This window comes from Leucopleurus acutus, assembly GCF_964270905.1.
Source record: "Leucopleurus acutus genome assembly, chromosome: 20".
NCBI lineage: Eukaryota > Metazoa > Chordata > Mammalia > Artiodactyla > Delphinidae > Leucopleurus > Leucopleurus acutus.
Window position 1 is genome coordinate 54,113,646 of NC_139162.1, and position 23,071 is coordinate 54,136,716.

Consider the following 23,071-nt stretch of genomic DNA (forward strand, 5'->3'; position numbering starts at 1 on the left):
GATCTTCCCGGACCGGGGCACGAACCCACGTCCCCTGCATCAGCAGGCGGACTCTCAACCACTGCGCCACCAGGGAAGCCCAAAATCTCAGTCTCTTAATCTTAAGGACTGCTCTGTTTCAGCCTCAACTGGCAGAGCGTTGGTTTCTGAAAATCCAGTGGGTCCTCTGTTGTACCAACAAATCTGTAGAAGAGGATCTGAAATTATTATGATTTACATCATTGTTTTACTCATTCAAAAACACAGTGTTGTTTGTTAAAATTCAGTGTCCTGTTCCTTCAGAAAACATGAATATGAATGATCCCCACCTAATACTAGTAGGCCCTTTTATCTTAATGATCCCTTAGCAGAGCCCATCATGGTAACACATAAAAGCATGTGATGAAGGCATAACATCAATAAATTTTTAACTTCAGGTTGAAAAACATCAATAGTAATACAGCCTTTTCAAGAAACTTCATATAATAAAAGTATTTTTAAAAAGAGGGAAATGGTACATTTCCAAAGATCTCCTTGCTTTACCAATACCCATCATTTCATAAATTTGAAATGATTTTGACTTTTAATAACTGTGAAGAACTTAACATCTGAAATTGATTAATCTAGGACTAGAGACTTAGTCTCCCTAGTATAAGTTATCTGATTATAGTCCATTGTTTAAAATGGTTAAATGATTTACACCATTCATTACATTTCTAAGGGTTTCTCTCCAGTATGAATTCTTTGGTGAATCCTAAGGTCAGACCATTGTCTAAAGGCCTTGCCACATTCAGTACATTTGTACGACTTCTCTCCAGTATGCATTTTCTCATGACCCCAAAGGTGTGAACGTTTGATAAAAGCCTTACCACACATATTACATTTGTGTGGCTTCTCTCCAGGATGTATATTCTGATGTCTGGTGAGGCTTGAGTACTGCTTAAAGGCTTTGCCACATTCATTACATTTGTAAGGTTTCTCTCCAGTATGAATTCTCTGATGAATTGTTAGGTTTGAGTTTTGACTGAAGGCCTTGCTACACACATTACATTTATATGGTTTCTCTCCAGTATGGATCCTCTGATGTCGGGTGAGGCGTGAACACCAGTTAAAGGATTTGCCACATTCATTACATTTGTACGGTTTCTCTCTACCATGAATTCTCTGATAATCCTCCAAGCTTGAGCTCTGAATAAAAGCATTACCAGGTACATTAGGTTCATGATTTTTCTTTTTGGTATGTATTTTCTGATGTCTAGTAAGGTGTACGAATTGTGTATAGGCTTTATCACACTCATTACATTTGTAAGGTTTCTCTCCAGTGTGGTTTCTTTTATGTTTAGTTAGGCTTGAACACACAGTGAAGGCCTTGCCACACTCATTACATTTATAAGGTTTCTCACCGGTATGGATTCTCTGATGTTCTATAAGACTTGAACTTTGGATGAAAGCCTTACCACACTCATTACATTTGTATGGTTTTTCTCCAGTATGAATTTTCTGATGTTTTACCAGACTTGAAATGTGGATAAAAGCCTTGCCACACACAGTACATTTGTGTGGCTTTTCTCCAGGATGTACATTCTGATGTTTAGTCAGGTGTGAGCACTGCTTAAAAGCTTTGCCACATTCATTACATTTATAAGGCTTCTCACCAGTATGAATTCTTCGGTGAATCCTGAGGGTAGACCACTGCCTAAAAACCTTGCCACATTCAATACATTTGTACGGTTTCTCTCCAGTATGAATCCTCTGATGATCCCAAAGATATGAACGTTTGGTAAAACCCTTACCACATTCATTACATTTGTAAGGTTTCTCTCCAGTATGAATTCTCTCATGACGCCAAAGGTCTGAACATTTGATAAAAGCCTTACCACATTCGTTACACTTGTGTGGTTTCTCTCCAGTATGAATTCTCCAATGATTTGTAAGGTGGGAATTCTGATTAAAGACCTTGTCACATACATTACATTTATATGGTTTCTCTCCAGTGTGGATTCTCTGATGTCTTGTGAGGTTTGAGAACTGTTTAAAGGCTTTACTACACTCGTTACATTTGTAAGGTCTCTGCTCAGAATGAATTCTCTGATGACTAGTAAGGACTGAATGATGGATAAAAGTCTTTCCACATTCACTACATTCGTATAATTTTTCTCTAATATTTGTTTTCTGTTGCTGTGTAAGCAATGAAGGATACATAGGAATGAAGGAAGAAACCTTTCCATATGTGTTACAAATGTTGGTTTTGACACTAGGAGGAAATCTTTGAAGTGATGAAATTGAGGAACAAGTTTTGACACACTTCTCAACTTGATTACATTCATAAATTTTCTCTTCAGTTGGAAATCTCTGCAATTCAGCCAGATGTGATTGAAAGCTTAATCCAGTTCTGTTGTCAAAATGTTCTGGATACTTGTTTCCTGCATAAACTATGTTATTTTTTATTTTTAACAAATTCTTTATAAATGACTTCCTATTTTTTAAATATTGACATGCACTTTTTCTTAAAGAAACACTTTGTTTTAAAGGTAAGTTAATCCAGGATTTGCTGTATTGTTTACCTTTTCTACCAGTGTGGTTTATGTTATCTGTCATAAGGTCTCCTTTGGAATTTCTTTCTTCACATCCACACTTATTCTCAAATTCATACACAGTCCCCCTGACTTTGCTGAAGTCAAAATCCTCAATACCATGGCTTCCATGTCTTCCCAAGACCACTGGTTGGTATAATTCTCTGTTATTAATGTTTTTCTTCTTTAATAATTCCTTGGTCAGAAAACTAATGGAGGTATCTGAAAGATAACCATAGTCTTCATATTAAGTAGAGTTGGAAGATGAATATTACACTAAAAGTAATACTTACATTGAAGAGATGAAAAACTTCTTAACCAAACTCTATAAATGTTTAAGAATAGAAAGTGAATAGAATCCTTTAATAAAATATACATGCATTTTAAATTATTTTAACTGAAGCCTACTTTCAAACACTCTAAAACCAAATCACTCACACTATGTAAACTTACCTAATCTATGAAAGTGTATTCTTTGACTACCACACCAAAGAACACACCAATTGGCAGTAGACAAATGGTTGTCTCATATTGAAGAGAAACAGGTATTATAAAAATGCAGATTTACTACATAAATTATTGCACGCAAATAAGTGCTAACGGATAGCACCATATGAAGTAATGATAAATAATCCAAAAAAACATAATGATTAAGATAAATACATGAAAATTACAAATTGAAAAACTAAAAAGGTAATAGCAAAATCAGGAAGAATTTAATAATATATCGTTGGTGTGACAAAATATTCTGAATATCTACTCTAAAACTATCTATATTCAAGCAGAATAGGCATTATACAACATTAACAGTTGGTGAACTGCAGTCATACTCTATGCTAGCTACTGAAATCCATAATCTGTAAGTGACAATAAATAAAAAATTTTAATAAACCAAGATAAAACCAACAGGTAAATAGTAACCACAATTATACAAAATTACAGACTGTGGAAATCTAATGATTCCTCCCTTAAGAACAAGAAAAAGGACTTATATTCAAAGGAACACATAATGTGAGAATTGGAAAATGTTGCATAACTAAAAACTCTCCCAGGGCAGAGATGCTATGCAGGAGGCACTTATCAAACATATTTAGGGACTTCCCTGGTGGTCCGGTGGTTAAGACTCCGTGCTCCCAATACAGGGGGCATGCCACATGGCATGGCCAAAAAAAAGGAAAAAGAAAAAACAACCATATATAAAGGGAAATGTATTAGCTGCTGACACTTGGGGCAAGAGATTAAAGTTGGGGCAAAGAGCAGACACATTGAAAAGCCAGGTTATAGTGGTTAGGATTCGGAGCTTTCACTGCTATGGCCCCCAGGTTCAATCCCTGGTCAGGGACTGAGATCCCACAAGCTGTGCAGCATGGCCAAAACAATGAAAAAAACAAACAAACACAAACAAAATAAACATAAGATGCAGAACCACAGATAAGAAGAAATCACATATACAGAAGAATTGCATATACGGAGGACTGACTATAAACTATAAACAGTTTTCAACTGTGTGGAGGGTCAGTGCCTCAAACCCCCACATCATCCAAGGGCCAACTGTATAGTAAAGGAAACAGGAAGGAATCAAAATTGTACGTTAGGAAATACCTATCTAACACAAAGAAGGCAGTAATGGAAGACTTGAGGGGAAAAGATATAAGACACATGGAAAACAAACAGCTAGTGACAGAGGTCCTCCTTTATCACTAATTACAGTAAATGTAAATGAACTAAACTCCAATTAAAGGGTAGACGTTTGCAGCAAGGATTAAAAAAATAGGATCCAACTATACAGGCCTACTTCCTTTTATTGCACTTCGCTTTATTGCACTTCACAGATATTGCATTTTTTTACAAATTGAAGGTTTCTGGCAACCCTGTGTTGAGCAAATATGCTGGCACCGTTTTTCCAACAGCATTTGCTCACTTTGTGTCTCTGTGTCACATTTTGGTGATTCTTGCAGTATCTCAGACTTTTTCATTATTATTATATTCATTTTGGTGATCTGTGATCAGTGATCTTTGATGTTATTACTGTAATTATTTTGAGGTACCACGAACTGCACCCCATATAGACAGCTAACTTAAATCAGTAAATGAGTTGTGCTCTGATGCTCCACTGACTGGCTATTCCCCCATCTCTCTCTCTCTCTTTCTCTCTCAGCCTCCCTATTCTCTGACACATAGCAATATTGAAATTAGGTCAAGTGTTCAAGTGAAAGGAAAAGCCACACATCTCTACATTTAAATCAAAAGCTAGAAACTACTAAGTTTAGTGAAGAAGGCATATTGAAAGCTGAAAAAGGCCAAAAGCTAAGCCTCTTGCACCAAACAGCCAAGCTGTAAACACAAAGGAAAAGTTCTTGAAGGAAATTAAAAGTGCTACTCCAGTGAACATATGAATGATAAGAAAGCAAAATAGCCACATTGCTGATGTGCAGAAAGCTTTAATGGTCTGGATAGAAGACCAAACCAGCCACAACTTTCCCTTAAGCCAAAGTCTAATCCAGACCAAGTCCCTAACTCTCTTCTAAGAAGGCTGAAAGAAGTGAGGAAGCTGCAGAAGAAAAGTCTGAAGCTAATAGAGGTTGGTTCATGAAGTTTTAGGAAAGAAGCCATCTCCATAACATAAAAGTGCAAGGTGAAGCATTAAGTGCTGATGTAGAAGCTGCAGCAAGTTATCCAGAAGATCTAGCTAAGATAATTAATGAAGGTGGCTACACTAAACAAATTTTCAATGTAGATAAAACAACCTTATATTGGAAGAAGATGCCATTTAGGACTTTCATAGCTAGAGAGGAGAAGTCAATGCCTGGCTTCAAAGCTTCAAAGGAGAGGCTGACTCTCTTGTTAGGATCTAATACAGCTGGTAATTTTAAGTTGAAGCCAGTGCTCACTTACCATTCCCCAAATCCTAGGGCGCTAAAGAATTATGTTAAATCTTCTCTGCCTGTGCTCTATAAATGGACCAACAAAGCCTGGATGACAGCACATCTGTTTACAACATGGTTTACTGAATATTTTAAGCCCAGTACTAAGACCTACTGCTCAGAAAAAAAGATTCTTTTCAAAATATTACTGCTCACAGACAATGCACCTGGCCACCCAAGAGCTCTGATGGAGATGTACAAAATTAATGTTGTTTTCATGACTGCTAACACAACATCCATTTTGCAGCCCATGGATTAAGGATTAATTTCAACTTTCAAGTCTTATTATTCAGGAAATACATTTTTTAAGGCTATAGCTGCCATAGACAGTGATTCCTCTGATGGAGCTGGGCAAATTAAATTGAAAACCTTCTGGAAAGGAGCCACCATATTAAATGCCATTAAGAGCATTCATGATTCATGGGAAGAGGCCAAAATATCAACATTTACAAGAGTTTGGGAGAAGTTGATTCCAATCCTCATGGATGACTTTGAGGGGTTCAAGACTTCAGTGGAAGTAACTACAGATGTGGCAAAAATAGCAAGGAGCCTGAAGATGTGACCGAATTGCTGCAATCTCATGATAAAACTTTAACAGATGAGGAGTTGCTTCTTATGGATGAGCAAAGAAAGTGGTTTCTTGAGATGGAATCTATTCCTGGTGAAGATGCTGTGGAGACCACTGAAATGTTAAATAAAGGATTTAGAATATTACATAAACTTAATTGATAAAGCAGCCGCAGGGTTTGAGAGGACTGATTCCAATTCTGAAAGAAGTTCAACTGTGGGTAAAATGTTACCAAACAACATTGCTTGCTACATGAGAGGAAGAGTCACCCGATGAGGCAAACTTCTTAGTTGTCTTATTCTAGGAAACTGCGTCAACTATACTCCAATAAAAATGTTTAAAAAAAGAAAAGAAGGGCTTCCCTGGGGACGCAGTAGTTAAGAATCTGCCTGCCAATGCAGGGGACACGGGTTCGAGACCTGGTCCGGGAAGATCCCACATGCCACAGAGCAGCTAAGCCCGTGCACCACAACTACTGAGCCTGTGTGCCACAACTACTGAAGCCCCCAGCCTAGAGCCCGTGCTCCGCAACGAGAAGCCACCGCAATGAGAAGCCCGCTCACCTCAATGAAGAGTAGCCCCTGCTCGCTGCAACTAGAGAAAGCCCGCATGCAGCAACAAAGACCCAATGCAGACATAAATAAATAAATAAATAAAATTTTTAAAAAAGAAATTGCTACAGCCACCCAACCTTTAGCAACCACCACTCTGATCAGTCAGCAGCCATCAAACATCCAGGCAAGACCCTCCACCAGCACAAGGATTATGACTCACTGAAGGCTCAGATGATCATTAGCAAGTTTTAGCAATAAAGTATTTTTTTTTTTGGCTGTGCCACACAGCATGAAGGATCTTAGTCCCCTGACCAGGAATTGAACGGGTGCCCCCTGCAGTGGAAGTGCAGAGTCCTAATCACTGGACTGCCAGGGAATTCCCTAAAGTATTTTTAAATTAAGGTATGTACATTTTTTTAGACATATTGCTATCGTACACTTAATAGACTACCGTATAATGCAAACGTAACTTTCATATGCACCAGGAAACCAAAAAATTCGTGACTCACTTTATTGTGATTTTTGCTTTATGGCAGTGGTCTAGAACCAAATCCACAGTATCTCCAAGGTATGCCTATGTTCTATATGTAGGAGACTCACTTTAGATACAAAGATGCAAATAGGTTAGAAATGAAAGAACAGCAAATGAATCTGTTATGGGATGAATTGTGTCCCCCCAAAAATTGTGGTCCTAACATCAAATACCTCAAAATATGACTGTACTTAAAGATAGGGCTTTTAAAGGAGTAATTAAGGTTAAATGAGGTCAATGGAGTGGGATCTAATCTAATGACTGGTGTCCTTATAAGAAGAGGAGATTATGACACAGACACACAGAGGGAAGACCATGTGAAGCCACAGGTAGGAAAAGCCAGCCAGCCACAAGCTAAAGAGAATAACCTGGGATAACATAACTCTGCTGACAACCTGATCTCAGATTTCTAGCTTCCAAAACCGTGAGAAAATACATTTCTGATGTTTAAGCCACACAGGCTGTGGTACTTTGTTATGGCAGCCCTAGCAAACTAATACAAATTCCATGCAAATAGTAACCAAAAGAGACCTGGAGTGCTATACTATTATCAGGCAAAATAAACTTTAAGTCAAAATTTTTTATGAGACATAGAAGGACATTATTTATTGAAAAAAGGATAACTCAGCAAGGAATTACGACAAATATGAACATATACACACCTAAACAAGAGGGCCCCCAAATATATGAAGCAAACACTGACAGAATTTAAGGAAGAAATAAAAACAGTTCTAGAATAACATTTGGAGACTTCCATTGCCCCCTTTTAATAGAGAGTACAGCCAGGCAGAAGTTCAGTAAGGACACGGAGGATTTCAGCAAGACTATAAACCAGCTAGCTCTCACAGACATATAGAGAACACTCCACCCAATGAAAGCAAAGTACACATTCTTCTCTAGGTGCACATGGAACATTCTCTAGGGTAGACCATATGTTAAACCATAAAGCAAGTCTCAATAAGTTGAAAAAGACCGAAATCATACAAAGTATTTTCTCCGACCACAGTAGAAGGAAAATAGAAATGATTAACTTAAGGAAAACTGGAAAACTCACAAATATATGGAAATTTTAAAACACTCTTAAAACAACCAATGAGTCAGAGGTGATCTCACCAGGGAAATTAGAAAACACTCTAAGAAAGAAACAAAAGCACAACACACCAGAACTTAAGGTACGGTATGGTACTGCATATACTCCCGCTGAGTAAAAGCAATTTTACTGCTGGATCAAAAGACCCACACCACTTCTGTTACACATACTCCTTGATGTGTGGCAAAAGCAGAACTGAAGAAATGGCTGGGGGTCCTAAAGAGGCAGAGAGGACTTGACATAGCCCCATGCACTCTCCTGGGGCCCCAGATGGCAATGTGTTCCCATCCCATGAGAAGGTCTCCCAAGTATTGAAATGGGAATGGAACCTGGAGAAGAACTGGGGCCAGGACTGAGGAGGCTTCAGCTCTGATCTGTGTGGACTGAAAACTGGGTATAGAATGAGACCAAAGAAGAAAGAGGACCTCTTATAACCAGCCCTCCCAGTGCCCCACAAAGAGTGTCATAGGTAATGATCAAAATTTTGCCTTGGTCTTTGCATGAGCTGGAGCACCCCTGGAGGCTGGAAGGATGAACTTTTACATGTCTGAAGAAGAAAGCAGAAAGTGGAAGGGAAGGGGGCTTCCCTGGTGGCGCCGTGGTTGAGAGTCCGCCTGCCGATGCAGGGGACACGGGTTTGTGCCCCGGTCCGGGAAGATCCCACGTGCCACGGAGCGGCTGGGCCTGTGAGCCATGGGCGCTGAGCCTGCGCATCCGGAGCCTGTGCCCCACAACGGGAGAGGCCACCACAGTGAGAGGCCCGCGTACCGCAAAAAAAAAAAAAAAAAAAAGTGGAAGGGGAGAAAAATTTCCTTTGAGAGCTCACAAGAAATAAACATTTGTTTTCCCATAGAACTTTCCCACTTACAGGGACTTTCCCAAACTATTAATGGTGCGGCTTCCTCTTTGCCCTTCTGAGCTCTTACCAATGTTCACAGCTTTGATACATTCCCACCAACTTTTTTCATTTCTTTCATTTTGTTCTCCACATTCTGGGGCTTTCTCCCTTGCTCCAAAATTTAAATAATATTCAGGTCAGAAAAAGAGTTTTCTGTTTATAAGAGAGGAACATAATGTGCTGCGGCTTTTCCAGAATACAATTCTAGCCCTTTGTTCTTCTGAGAGGACGTTACAGATGTGTCTAAGAAAATATTTCACAAACCTCTTCACTCACTGTCTCATTCTGAGTGCTTAAGGAGCATCTTTTAAAAAGATAACCTAGTTGTCTTCCAAGAACTACTGAATGAAAACTACAGGGATAAGAGTGGATCCAGAATTGGAAATTTTTTAAAGTTTGCCATAAGATTTTGTTTTTACTCATCTTCTGAAGCCACTACTAATCTGATGTGTGTGACCATCTAAAGACAGGGGAAGGTTAAACTCCAGATGCTACATTATCCTATGTTTCATTTCATAGTCAACACAGCTTCAATCTCAGTCAAGCAAGGCAGGGGTTCTCAAGAGACTCACTAGGGCAGATCCCAACTTCTGGAGGGGTGTTATCCTCACCCAGGGAGAGCAGGTTCCTGTAGGTCTCCACCATCACGTCCCTGTACAAGGCCCTCTGAGCAGGGTCCAGGCATTCCCACTCCTCCTGAGAGAATTCTATGGCCACATCCCTGAATGTCAATAGTCCCTGAAATAAAAAACATGTTTCACTAAGAGACCATGGGGAGAGTTCTTGTCTTCACACAAAATGTCAGCAGGAAAGAGGTGTAGGGATTGATTCAGTTGAAGTGACAGATCATTTTGAGTAATTTATATGTCCCTAATTTTATTATATTTTTCCAGCAGAGGATATCAGATCCACTGAATCACTGTAGATTTCTCATTTTGAGGACAATGGAAGAAATATACAAATGAAATTATTCAACACAGGATTGTTTATGTGGAAGAGATACATAGTATGTTCTACACACTAAGTGATATTCAGTACCTGGATGAGCTAGAGTATGAGTGGTATCTTCAAGCATGACAGAGTCCACATACATGCAAAAACATAAATACAGGTCTATCCATTTAACTCAGATATTCAGCCACCAACAAAAGTCAAGTGGAGTTTATTCCACTAATAAAAAAAAAGGTGATTCAAGATGAGGAAATTTACTAATGTTGTAGGTTAATTTAGCAGATTAAATAGAAAAAATGTTTATCATGGCAGTAGACCTTTGAAGAAATACTGGATGATTAAAATTATGCCGGGCTTCCCTGGTGGCGCAGTGGTTAAGAATCCGCCTGCTAATGCAGGGGACATGGGTTCGAACCCTGGTCCGGGAAGATCCCACATGCTGCAGAGCAACTAAGCCCATGTGCCACAACTACTGAGCCCACGTGCTGCAACTACTGAAGCCCGTGTGCCGCAACAAGAGAAGCCACCACAATGAAAAGCCTGTGCACCGCACAGAAGAATAGACCCCACTCACAGCAACTACAGAGAGCCCGTGTGCTGCAAAGAAGACCCAATGCAGCCAAAAAAATAAACAAATAAATAAAATGATGCCAAGTAGGGATAAGCAACAAGGTCCTACTGGATAGCACAGGGAACTATATTCAATATCCTGTGATAAACCAGAATGGAAAAGAATATATATATGTATAATTGAGTCACTTTGCTGTACAGCAGAAATTAACACAACATTGTAAATCAACTATACTTCAATAAATTTTTTAAAAAGTGGATATGGTAAACCAACCCCCCCAAAATTATGCCAAATAGGAAATTAAAGGAACTGTTATTAAGCAAAACTATTTCACCAAGCATCATAATCACTGGAAGCACTAGAGGCATTTCCACTAAAGGTAAGGCTGAGGCAAGTGGGCCAGCAGGCTCCTGCCATTCACCACTGCACAGGACACCTAAGCCGGAGCCAGAAGAGGGAGAAGCAAATTCCCATTAGCGATTTTGGGAATTTGCTTCTCCCTTTCTCAAGAAACCACTTTCTTTGGGTCCAGCGATTTACTGTGACACCTATTCATAAGACATATGTGATGAAATTTTAAAAACTTTACTGAAGGATGTAACAAAGACGCGATCCAAGACCGGCAAACCTACTTTTCGCTGGAAGATGTGGTGGCGTAAAGACCTCAGGGATTTAGAAATTCAGAGCAATTCAAAGGCGAAAGAAATGTGGGATTTCAAATAAAAAGTCTGCATTATATTTAGGAGACGGAAATTTTTTCTTTTTTTTAAAATTTTATTTATTTTTGGCTGTGTTCGTTGCTGCACGCGAGCTTTCTCTAGTTGCGGCGAGCGGGGGCTACTTTTCATTGCGGTGCGCGGGCTTCTCATTGCAGTGGCTTCCCTCATTGTGGAGCACGGGCTCTAGGCGCACAGGCTTCAGTAGTTGCGGCACGCGGGCTCAGTAGTTGTGGCACACGAGCTTAGTTGCTCCACGGCATGTGGGATCTTCCCGGGCCAGGGATCGAACCCATGTCCCCTGCATTCGCAGGCGGATTCTCAACCACTGCGCCACCGGGGAAGCCCAGGAGAGAGAAAATTTTGAAGAGAAAAACAAAATGGTGGGCCTTGCCAAATTACATGTGAAACTATTGACATACGTGAATGTGGGGGGGGGTATGCACAGTGTGGGTAATATCTGAAACTAAAATGAATGAAATAAAATAGCTGCAAGATATACACAAAAAAGCCAAACTAGAGATTTAGTTAAATCCAAATTAAAGACGTAATTATAAACAGGAACGATTAGGACTATGCGGAACACAGTATTTTAAAATTATGCGAAGGGCTTCCTTGGTGGCGCAGTGGTTGAGAGTCCGCCTGCCGATGCAGGGGACACGGGTTCGTGCCCCGGTCCGGGAAGATCCCACATGCCGCGGAGCGGCTGGGCCCGTGAGCCATGGCCGCTGAGCCTGCGCGTCCGGAGTCTGTGCTCCGCAGCGGGAGAGGCCACAACAGTGAGAGGCCCGCGTACCACAAAAAAAAAAAAAAAATTATGCGAGGTGAGGCCTTCTCAAGCAAGATCAGAAAGCAGAGGGCAAGAAGGAAGTATTTATGTTTCACTGCAAAGAAATGCTAAACTAAGAAGGATACCAGGGCATGTGCAAAGAATTAAACTACAAACTGTAAAATAGCTTTTAAATATATATCAAAAGAAAACTGAGCAAAGTATGAAAATCCATGTTTTATTTCCATAAAAGAATGAACTTGACTCACAAGTAGATGGAAATGGAAATACAAAGGATTGTCATTTTCCCCATAATTTTCAAAATACAAAAAGAATACAGTATCAAGTTTTGCTTACATTGAGGAAAATCTCACATGTTGGTGGCGGGGAGGGAACCTTTGCAGTTTTAGGGGAGGACATCTGACAAAATCTATCAAAATATGAAATGCACCATTCTTGACCCAGTAGTCACATGTCAGGTTGCCCAGAGAAATCCTCAGACATCTGCAGAGAAGTCAGCCTGCTCCAAGGCAGCCACTGACACGTTCTTTATGTCAGCAAAAAATTGTAAAGGTCCCATGAGTCTTCATTAAGAGAGAGTTCCAATGAAGATCAAGCTGTATCTGTGTTTACTAACGTGAAAACCACTTCTAGACACATGCTGTGTATGTTTTTAAAATTTACAGAATAAAATATTACAACAAACATTCAATGAAGAATTTTTCCTAAAATTGCATAATGATGTGAAATGCAGTCTTACAAGATCTGAGCTGAGTCTTGCCACAAAACCTACAACAGTGGTTCCCCACTGAGACATGAGGCATGGAGATAGGGAAGGGGATGCTTTACATCCTAGTACCTAAGCTGCTGCTTTGTTGGAAGTTTGAGCACCATATATATATCTCACATGATGCTTAAAATAAAAGAATATAATACTTATTAATAACAGTGGAACCAGAATTTGGCTACAGCCTCTCTGATGACAAGAATAAAGTTGTGGCTCCATGTCTTGGCTGAATTATAATCATTTTTACCTAAAACACCTGCTGCAAGATAGTCCTTGCGGGAACACCGTGGTCCCTATGGGATGGATGTGCTGAGAATAATTTTTTAAACCTCTTAATGATAGATATTTCGATTGGCTCCATATTTTAAAACCAATTATCGAATAAAACATCCTCTATCACTGATGTCTGTTTCTGAACTTTCTTCTCCATTCATGATGGTAATGGAGAACATGAATGATTAATGTTTTGGAACCAGAAACACCATGATTCACTTGTTTAGCTTTGAAAGCATTATAAAGTCAGGCAGAGCTGGTTTCCTCTTATCACTCTTCTTTTCCAGAATTTTCCAGCTATTCCTACACATTAGTACATGACTTATAGGTGCAGCTTCTTTATCCTGGTTGACAGAGAGCAGACAGTGCATCTAGATGGGCTCCTAAGCAATTCCTGCCACTGAATACCACTGACACCCTGTCTCCAGTCCATGGGTGTGAAGCCCTGCCCAGGACTACACCCAGTGGAGCCTCTTCACAAGTTCCAGGTCACTGGGTCATGGGGAGACGGGATCTAAGTGGAGATGACAGGCCCTGAGGGAAGGACCTGGGTGGGTGTGACTGTACAGGTGTCAGGCAGGACACTTCAGAGTCAGATAAGATTAGTGAGTCCAAAAAAGGGCATTTCAGGAAGGACAGACAAAACAATCGACTGAGAATATGACTTTACCTGAGAAAGAGCCATTCCTGACTCCTGTTCTTTCCTCTCCCTCCTCTTCCAGATTTCTTCCTCAGGCAAAGATCAGTCTTGAGAAGTCAATCCTGAGTGTCAAGAATAGGCTGTTTAATGCTTAGAATCGACACACGCCCTTCCTGAGTCATGGCCACACACACAGGGAGGACCTCAGCATGTGGAACAGACAGTCCTCTGCTGCTCACTGTCCCAGGAGGGACTCAGGACAGTAAACTCCTACAGAGACCAAGAGGTGAGTTTTCCCACCCTTTCCTTCAGATCTCACTCCCCTCCTGAAGCCCCCACGTACGCTGTAGCAGGGGGACTTGGGGCTGGACGGACCCTCCCCTTGGTCACAGACCAGCCCTGATCAAACTCCACTCAGAACAGAGCCCCCTCACCTCTCTGGATCATGGGCTGATCTCAGCTTCATAAATGGAGGAGCCAGAGCCTTGGTGCTCAAAGCTGGGTACAGATCAGAATCACCGGAGGCACTTTAAACATTATGGAGGTTCCATTCCACGTGACTATTTGAAGGGGAATCTCAGTATCTGCAAAACGCCTCAGCAATGTACTGTGATGCCAGAGTTGAGCCCCACTCAGAGGAGGCAGGCCCAGCCCACCTCCCACCTTGTGCTCTGCTCTCTCCTGGGGCCTTGCTGTCACGCGCATCCAGCCAGGGGAAGGGGACGGGGAAGGGGAAGCGGAAGGGAAGCAGCAGAGAAACATGCAGAGCAGGCGATATGGACCGGAAGTAGGGGTGAGGGAGTGGCTGGAATGTTATTAGGGGGGCGGGGGAGGAGGGAGAAGCCAGAGAAGGTGCCAGTGAGAGGAGATAGCAGAACAAAGACCCGAGGAAAGAAGGGATTTTGCCACCTGCAAGTGAAGGGTCAGAGGCCTCTAGGCAGAGGGACACCATGGGAAGGCCCTGAACTGGTAGTGTCCTGGTCCCAGAAAGGGCAAACAGGCCAGTGTGGCTTCAGTAGAGTGAGTGAGGAGGCGACAAGTAGGAGAAAAGATCAGAAGGGTATCAGAGGTACAAATGAACTTATTTACAAAACAGAAATAGACCCACAGACACAGAAAACAAATGTATGATTACCAAAGGGGAGAGGGGTGAGGGATAAATTAGGAGGTTGGGATTAACATATACACACTACTATATGTCAAACAGATAACCAACAAGGACCTACTGTACAGCACAGGGAACTATACTCAATATCCTGTAATAATCTACAAGGGAAAACAATCTGAAAAAGAATATATATAATATGTATATAAGATACAACTGAATCACTGTGCTGTACACCTGAAACTAACACAACATTGTAAATCAACTATACTTCAATTATATATATATATATATATTTTAAAGGGTATTAAAGAAAGCAGATAAGAAAGGGCTGTGGTCTTCAAACCTTTTCCCCCATACCCCAGGAGATTTTAGAACCATGTATTATTCCCTTATCCATTTTAACTAAACATCTATTTTTAATTTTTTTTTGTCATTCGTTAAAACACCAGCGAGTAAAGCAATGTATATTTTTAAAACATGCTGAGATGCTCACCTAAGCCCCAGGACCTAAGTACAGGGTCGCCCTATACTGAGACGTGGAGGACGGCAAGAGAATATATCTGGGAGGGTTCGGGGGGTCATTTTTGGATATATTAAGGTGAAGATGCCAGTTGGCTGTCCCAGCAGAGATGCTGAGGTGACAGCTGGATAAGCTGGGTACAGGACTGCGGTTTCAGGGGAGAGGTCTGGGTGGAGACGTGAAAGGAGACATCAGTGTTTAAAGTTATGACATGAGATAGAAACAGAAACAGTGGGTGCAGACAGAGAAAAGAAATTCAAGGACTAAGGCCAGAGATACTCCCACAGTCAGAGACCAGGGAGGTCAGAGAAAGAGGCACAGGAAACTGAGAAGTGAACACGGAGAAGAAAATTAAAACGGACGGCTGGTAGCTAGCTAAATTTATTTTCTAAAAACAGTGTGATGTGAAAGCCAAGAAAAAAGTGCTTCCAGAAGACGGAGTGCAACAAGTTTTTGAAAGGACAAGATGATGACTGAGAATATACCACTAGATTTAGAAATACGTTTAGATAAGCAAGGTATCAGTGGAACAGTGGGTGTGAAAGCTGGACTGGATGGGTTTCAAATGAGAACTGGAAGCAAGAATTGAAGCAGTGAAGCAAACAACTTTCTAGTTGTTTATTATTTATTTATTTGCGGTACGTGGGCCTGTCACTGTTGTGGCCTCTCCCGTTGCGGAGCACAGGCTCCAGACGCGCAGGCTCAGCGGCCATGGCTCACGGGCCCAGCCGCTCCGCGGCATGTGGGATCTTCCTGGACCGGGGCACGAACCCGTGTTCCCTGCATTGGCAGGCGGACTCTCAACCACTGCGCCACCAGGGAAGCCCTATTTGTTTATTTTGTTCTGAAATGGAGAGTAAGAAAGGGCACTTACTAGAGTGGGAAATATAGCTAATTGAAGATTTTTTGTTTTAAAGATGGGCAAATGTAGTAAAGGGCTCTTTTTTGCTGTTTCTTTTTAAGACGGGACAATATCACCATCTGTATATGCTGAACAAAATAACTGCCCAGAGATACAAACTGATGACACAGTGGCAGTGGCCAAAGGATGCCGTCCTGTCCTGACTTACAGCTCCTCCAGGTTTATGCCCAGAGATCCGCCCCCAGCAACCCCCCCAATGAAAACCCCCATCACCTGACCCCAGTCCCACCCCACACTCCTACAGGCTCCCAGTGGGCACCCCACAGTGTTACAGGACAGAATCCCCTACTGATCTGCACACTCTGCCGTGGCATCCCACACCACGTTCCAAACGCCAGTAGCTTCTGTTCTGGCAGGAAGGCACCCACCAACCCAGGATCCCATATATGCCTTCTTGGAGACCTTGCCCTCAAGTCAGGCACTGCCATGTCATAATGCAAGAGTAATGTCTCCAATGATCCACATATTCCGACGAGACTCCAGTATCGTCGATGAACTTCACACTCCTAAGAGACCCCACAGAAGTTACTACGTAGAGTAAACCTCCTGAATCCATCCCCTCAGGATCCAGACACGAACTTCCTCACAGCCAGGAGTTTGGCTACTGATGGCTCACAGCTCCGCACCCCGCCTCCCCTTGAAAACTGGACCCCAAAATCACGGCACCTCCTTGGACAGCCGGTGTCCAATGTCTGATCAGTGCAGGATAGAAAAGCCTATTCCTTCCCTCGAATTGGACCAACTCCGGAGGGTCACCCCACCTCCAGAGCTCCCAGCTATAAAGTCATACAGTGGAGTCTGGATTTTCGTCCTGAGGGCAATGAGAAGGCATTGAAGGGATTAATGCCAGGGAATTTCCTCCCTGCTCTGTTTCTCTGCTCTCCCTGTCACCTCCTGCCCCTCTTTCTGTCCCAGCACCATGTGTCTCTGTTGTCCATGGCCTGAACTCTTTGATTCCCTCCCCACTCTCTCAGTTCGATGTACCGGTCCCTTGCTGCTCCCACTTCTACCCCCATCAAGGTCCCTGTCGTCCAATTTGCTTCCCTTTGTCTTTTTGGAGGTGCCTTTTTATCTAGGTTTCTTCCTCTGGTTCACTCTTTTGCTCTTACTGTATCTCCACATCCACCTGCCCCATCCTCCACTTCACCCTCTCTTTTTCACTATTACTTTCCCTCTCAGTCTTTCTCATTCTCTCTCAGACTCTGCTCCATCCCCTGCTCTGTATATTCACAGGTATGGAAGAGAAAGATGTCCCTTGCCCACGAAGTGCATTTTCCAGTGGGGCTGCGGGAAGGTAAACACACCACGACAAGCACAGGCAGTGGGATGCGTTTTGTCCAGAACAAACACAAAGAGTGTCACCGAACGGGTGCATGTCACCTGTCCCAGTGCGTGGGTCAGAGATCTCCAAAGCGGTGAGTGCAAAGTGGATGGCTAGGGAGGGGAGGGGCCGGCCGACTCCAGAGGTCGCGAAGATGGGGAGGGTGTCAGGAGAGGGGTGATGTCTGTACGACCCCAAGGCCAAGGAGAAGATGTGGCCTCTGGGTCTGCACAGCCGTCACTGCCCGGGAAGGGTCGAACGGGAGGACGAGAATCCACCTCCGGAGTGAGGACTTGAAACAGCGCGTCTGAGAGAGAGAGGGGATCAGAGCCTGTGGAAGTCACCAAAGGGTTCTGAGCAGGAAAGCAACGCGGCAAGCGGTGTCTACCTGGACCTAGGGCGGAAAGGCCAGGGCGGAGACCTATAATGTCTCACGGTGCTGCCGGGACTTACCAGGCGCGGAACAAGCGGATGAAGGGGTTTTAACGTACGTGACAACCCCTGAACCTCAGGTGTGGCGGATCAAGGGCCTGGGGGCGTCCCAAAGACCCGGGTTGAACCTGAAAAACCAAGGACTGTGCCCCTCACTCTGCTTCCGGGTTTTGCAGGCAACTGCGCGTGCGCGACCGTGCAGCAGGCGGGGCCGAGGAGGGGTGGGGCGTGGTGAGGGGCGGGGCGTGAGCAGTAGCCTGGACTGAACAGAAAGCCAGGGGCGGGGCCGACGTGGGGCGGGGCCTGGAGGGAGCAGGGTCTGGACTTCCGCCCCGCCCCCGGACCTTTGGAGAACTGTTATTCTGCCCAGCATTACCTGAACTTCTGCTTTCGAATTCTTCGAATCTGTTTGGTGTCCTGTGGACCCAGCCGTTTCCTCGCTATTTTTTTTTTTAAACCATGGGCATGTATTACTTTTTTTTTTTTTAAGTAATCTAATATTTTATTTATTTTTGGCTGGGTTGGGTCTTTGTTGCTGCGTGCAGGCTTTCTCTAGCTGCTGCGAGCGGGGGGGCTACTCTTCATTGTGGTGCGCGGGCTTCTCATTGCGGTGGCTTGTTGCAGAGCACGGGCTCTAGAGCGTGCGGGCTTCAGTAGTTGTGGCATGGGGGCTCAGTAGTTGTGGCTTGCGGGCTGTAGAACGCAGGCTCAGTAGTTGTGGCGCACGGGCTTAGTTGCTCCGCAGCATGTGGAATATTCCCAGAGCAGGGCTCAAACCCATGTCCCCTGCGTTGGCAGGCGGATTCTTAACCACTGCGCCACCAGGGAAGTCCCTTCCTCGCTATTTTAAGTTAATGTTTCAAACAGTTGAAGGTAAAAGATTAGAGTTGTGAGGACGACTTAAATTACAAGCTGAGATGTTTTCTTCTTAAGTTGAAAATGGTTTGAGTCAAAGCTCTTTTTGCCAGCGGGTGGTGTTGGGTAATATAATTTAAAATGAAGGGCTTCCCTGGTGGTGCAGTGGTTAAGAATCCGCCTGACAATGCAGGGGACACGGGTTTGATCCCTGGTCCAGAAAGATCCCACATGCCACGGAGCAACTAAGCCCGTGCACCACAACTACTGAGCCTGTGCTCTAGAGCCCGCGAGCCACAGCTACTGAGCCCGCGTGCCACAACTACTGAAACCTACACGCCTGGATCCCATGCTCCACAACAAGAGAAGCCACCGCAATGAGAAGCCCGCACCAAAACAAACAGTAGCCCCTGCTCGCCGCAACTAGGGAGAAGCCCACGCGCAGCAACAAAGACCCAACGCAGCCAAAAGTAAAAAAATTCAATAAATTTAGTTTAAAAAATAAAATAGAATAAAATGAAATCAGCTCACAACCCAGAAATCCTCTCCCCAAAGGTAATAAAGGAAGAAAACAGTTTTATTATTAAATAAGCATTAAACAAGAAAGTGATGTGCATCACAGGCAATCTTCTGAGAGACCGAAGAGAATGAAAGAAAATCTTACCCTGTAATATTAGATAAGCAGATACAAATGGTACTTACTTGTTCTCAGTATAAACAATAACTACTTCTCAGGTAAGAAGACGTGATAGCATCATTTGTCACACACAGTTCATCCCAACATCACCAGCTAATTGGACTGACCAACTGTGGTAGCTAATTGGCTTTATCCAGAGGAAGAGCAAACTTCTCATTTCTTTATGACAGGAGGGAGTTCTGTAGCTTGGAGCAAGGCACCTGCTAAGTTAGGCTACCCTTCCACAGAAACTGGGAGATAAGTGTGCTATCTCCCTGGATGTTTACATTTCAAAGAGATGGCTTCCAGGTCTTTGAGGAAGCATTCCTGGGTTGCAAAATTGGCAGGAGCCTTATGTAGCTTTTTTAATTTTTGAAATGCAAGGATTTTATTTTATTTTATTTAACTTTATTGGAGTATAAATGCTTTACGATGCTGTGTTAGTTTCTGCTCTTATTTAGCTTTTTAAAAAGCTGTACATACATTTCAAGGAGGCAGAGAAAGAACTTACAAGTTTTCTAAAGGAAATGCTCTAAGAAAAGGAAGGGAGAGAAGGCTCTTCCCTTCTTTTCAACAAAGATAATTAAGCTGGGGTTTTTTCCCCCTTGTTTTTAGTTTTCATTTGTCCTTACAGAAACCACATGCATTCATTCGTTAAAGCAATATTTTTTGAACATCTACTATATGTTCACAAGAATGGTAGCATGCCCTCTGTCTTGGGCACTGTGCTGGGAACCTCACATAAATTATGTGAGTTAATCTTTGTAATACCCTGGGAGCTGGATATTATACGTCCATCTTCCCTAGGAGGATTTAGGTGCTGGGCTGTGCCTTTCTGGGGGTAGAGATTCTCTATGTCTCTTCTGTTTCCCTATCACTGATCATCAAAATGATCTTCCATGTGATGGTAGCTCACTCAATATGTGGAAGAGAGGAAGGCAGAAAAGAATGGTGGGATTAGTGACTCTGAGGGATTTTCTGATGGTTTGTCCATTTGTGTTCATATATTTTGTTTGTTTTACCATGTGAAGCAACCATTGGGCCCCTAGGAGTTGGAGACATGGTGCTTTGAAGAATTCTCTAAACACAAGGTATAACCAAAAAAGCAAATTCACTTACCAAACTTTAAGTCCTTTGCTCCCTTCTACATGTATCCAGGTTTCCGGAAACTGGAAATTCTGAGTGCCAGTTCTGGGTAAGCAGCAGCAGAAGCCACCCTAAATTAAGTTCTCCTCCAAGCAGTTCTGAGAAGGGAGGACCTGAGGATGGGGAGAGGACCAGAAAGGTTCCAGAGGCAAATTCCGTATCTAAGAAGTTATTTTAGAGGGTACCTGAGGATTCTGTTAGGCCCAGAGACCCCAGCTAGGCAGAGGAGATCGCCTCCTGTGTGCAGGCAGCTGAGCTTTCTTTTTTTTTTTTTTTTTTTTTATTTTGCGGTACACAGGCCTCTCACTGTTGTGGCCTTTCCCGTTGCGGAGTACAGGCTCCGGACGCGCAGCCTCAGCTGCCATGGCTCACGGGCCCAGCTGCTCCGCGGCATGTGGGATCCTCCCGGACCGGGGCACGAACCCATGTCCCCTGCATCGGCAGGCGGACTCTCAACGATTGCGCCACCAGGGAAGCCCAGCAGCTGAGCTTTGTGTGCACAACTGTGTTAGGCCAGAAGTGTGAAGTAGAAACCTAGCAAGTTTTGTGGGGAGCAGCTCTAGCTAGGGCCTGTGGGCGCCTTCTACGCTTATACAGTGCAGGGTAAATCTGTGTGGCCAGCCCTGGTGCTTGTTCCGGAGACACACGGATTGTAGGACGCGCTGGGTTCAGGCCCTGAGGGGCAGCCGGCTTTCCTGTGTGTCCATGCCAGAGGGTTTGGGCAGGAAAGAAGAGGCAGAAAGGGTGAGGGTTGGGGAGAGGAAATCAAGTACAGCGCGGGATGGTGGTAGGACTGGTTTGTGCTACAGATTTACGTCCGGACCAGGCTGAACCCTGCAGCTTCTTCCCGTGGGCTTGGGTCAGATTGCATTCTGGTTGGGTGATCAGAGCCCTGAGTCGACAGAGGGACCAAGTTGTTGCTGCAAGTTTGGATCCTGGGTAAGGGGTACTAAGTCAAGACTTCTGAGCAGAAGTATACAATCTGGGCAGAACCTACAGCAGCGCAGGCGCCTTGGGGAATGACTTCAGGGGGCGGAGTCTGGTCCCACGAGGGGCGGGGCTACATAAAGTTCCTGGACGCATGCGCGGGTGTATGTGCCAGATGCCCTTTGGGGTCTTGGTGGCCCAAGGAAGTCCCTTCCTAAGATCCTTGGAGAAGGTACGGCCCAAAGACCTGTGCCTAGGTGAGATCCTGCCTTCTCCCAGTGACTCTGTTTTTTTATATTGCTTGTAATCTAATCGTGACCATAAAATTCATGATGCTGTCTTCAGAATTTTTTTCCCCATGATCAGCCGAAAAATGACAAAGGGAAAAAATATCTTTCTTAATATAGCTCCTAGGTTTATTTTATTTTATTTTATTGAAGTATAGTTGATTTACAATGTTGTGTTAATTTCTTCTGTACAGCAAAGTGACTCAGATATGTGTGTGTGTGTATATATATATATATATATATTCATTTTCATATTCTTTTCCATTATGGTTTATCACAGGACATTGAACATAGTTCCCTGTGCTATACAGTAGGACCTTATTGTTTATCCATCCTATATATAATAGTTTGCATCTGCTAACCCCAAACTCCCAATCCTTCCCTCCCCCACCCAGCCCCTAGGTTCTTATTCAACTTAACAGTCACAGAGACCTCTGACTTTGGTGATTTAGAGCCATGTCTTCCAACAGATAATGATGTCTTTCCTTTTTATTTATTTTATTGAAGTATAGTTGATTTACAATGTTGTGTTATAACAGACAATGATGTCTTATGTGTGATAGTGTGAAATCATAGAAAATATATCCACTGGTCTCTGCCCTTGGTTCCTGGCACGGAGCCCTTGAAACTCTTGAAATTTCCTAAGTGATAAAAGAGCCCTAGAAGCTTCTTTTGTTCTAATATTTGGTCTTTGATTCCTGCCACAGAGCTCCAAAATCCTTTAGAATTTCCTGGGTGATAGGAATCTCTTTTGTTCTAATGAGACAAACCTTGGTGGGTTCCTAGATGGAAGCTGGTCACCAGAAAGACCAATCTATGATTAGAAGGTGGGAACTTTCCATACCTCCCTTACCTACTGCCCCCATTCTCCACAGAGAGGAGGGCTGAAAATGGAGTTAATGATCCATCCTGCCTATGTGATGAAGCCACCATAAAAATCCCAAAAGTATGGGGTTCTGAGAGCTTCTTGGCTGGTGAACACGTGGAGGTGCTGGGAGAGTGGCACACCCAGAGAGTGTATGGAAGCGCCAAGCCCCTTTCCACATACCGTG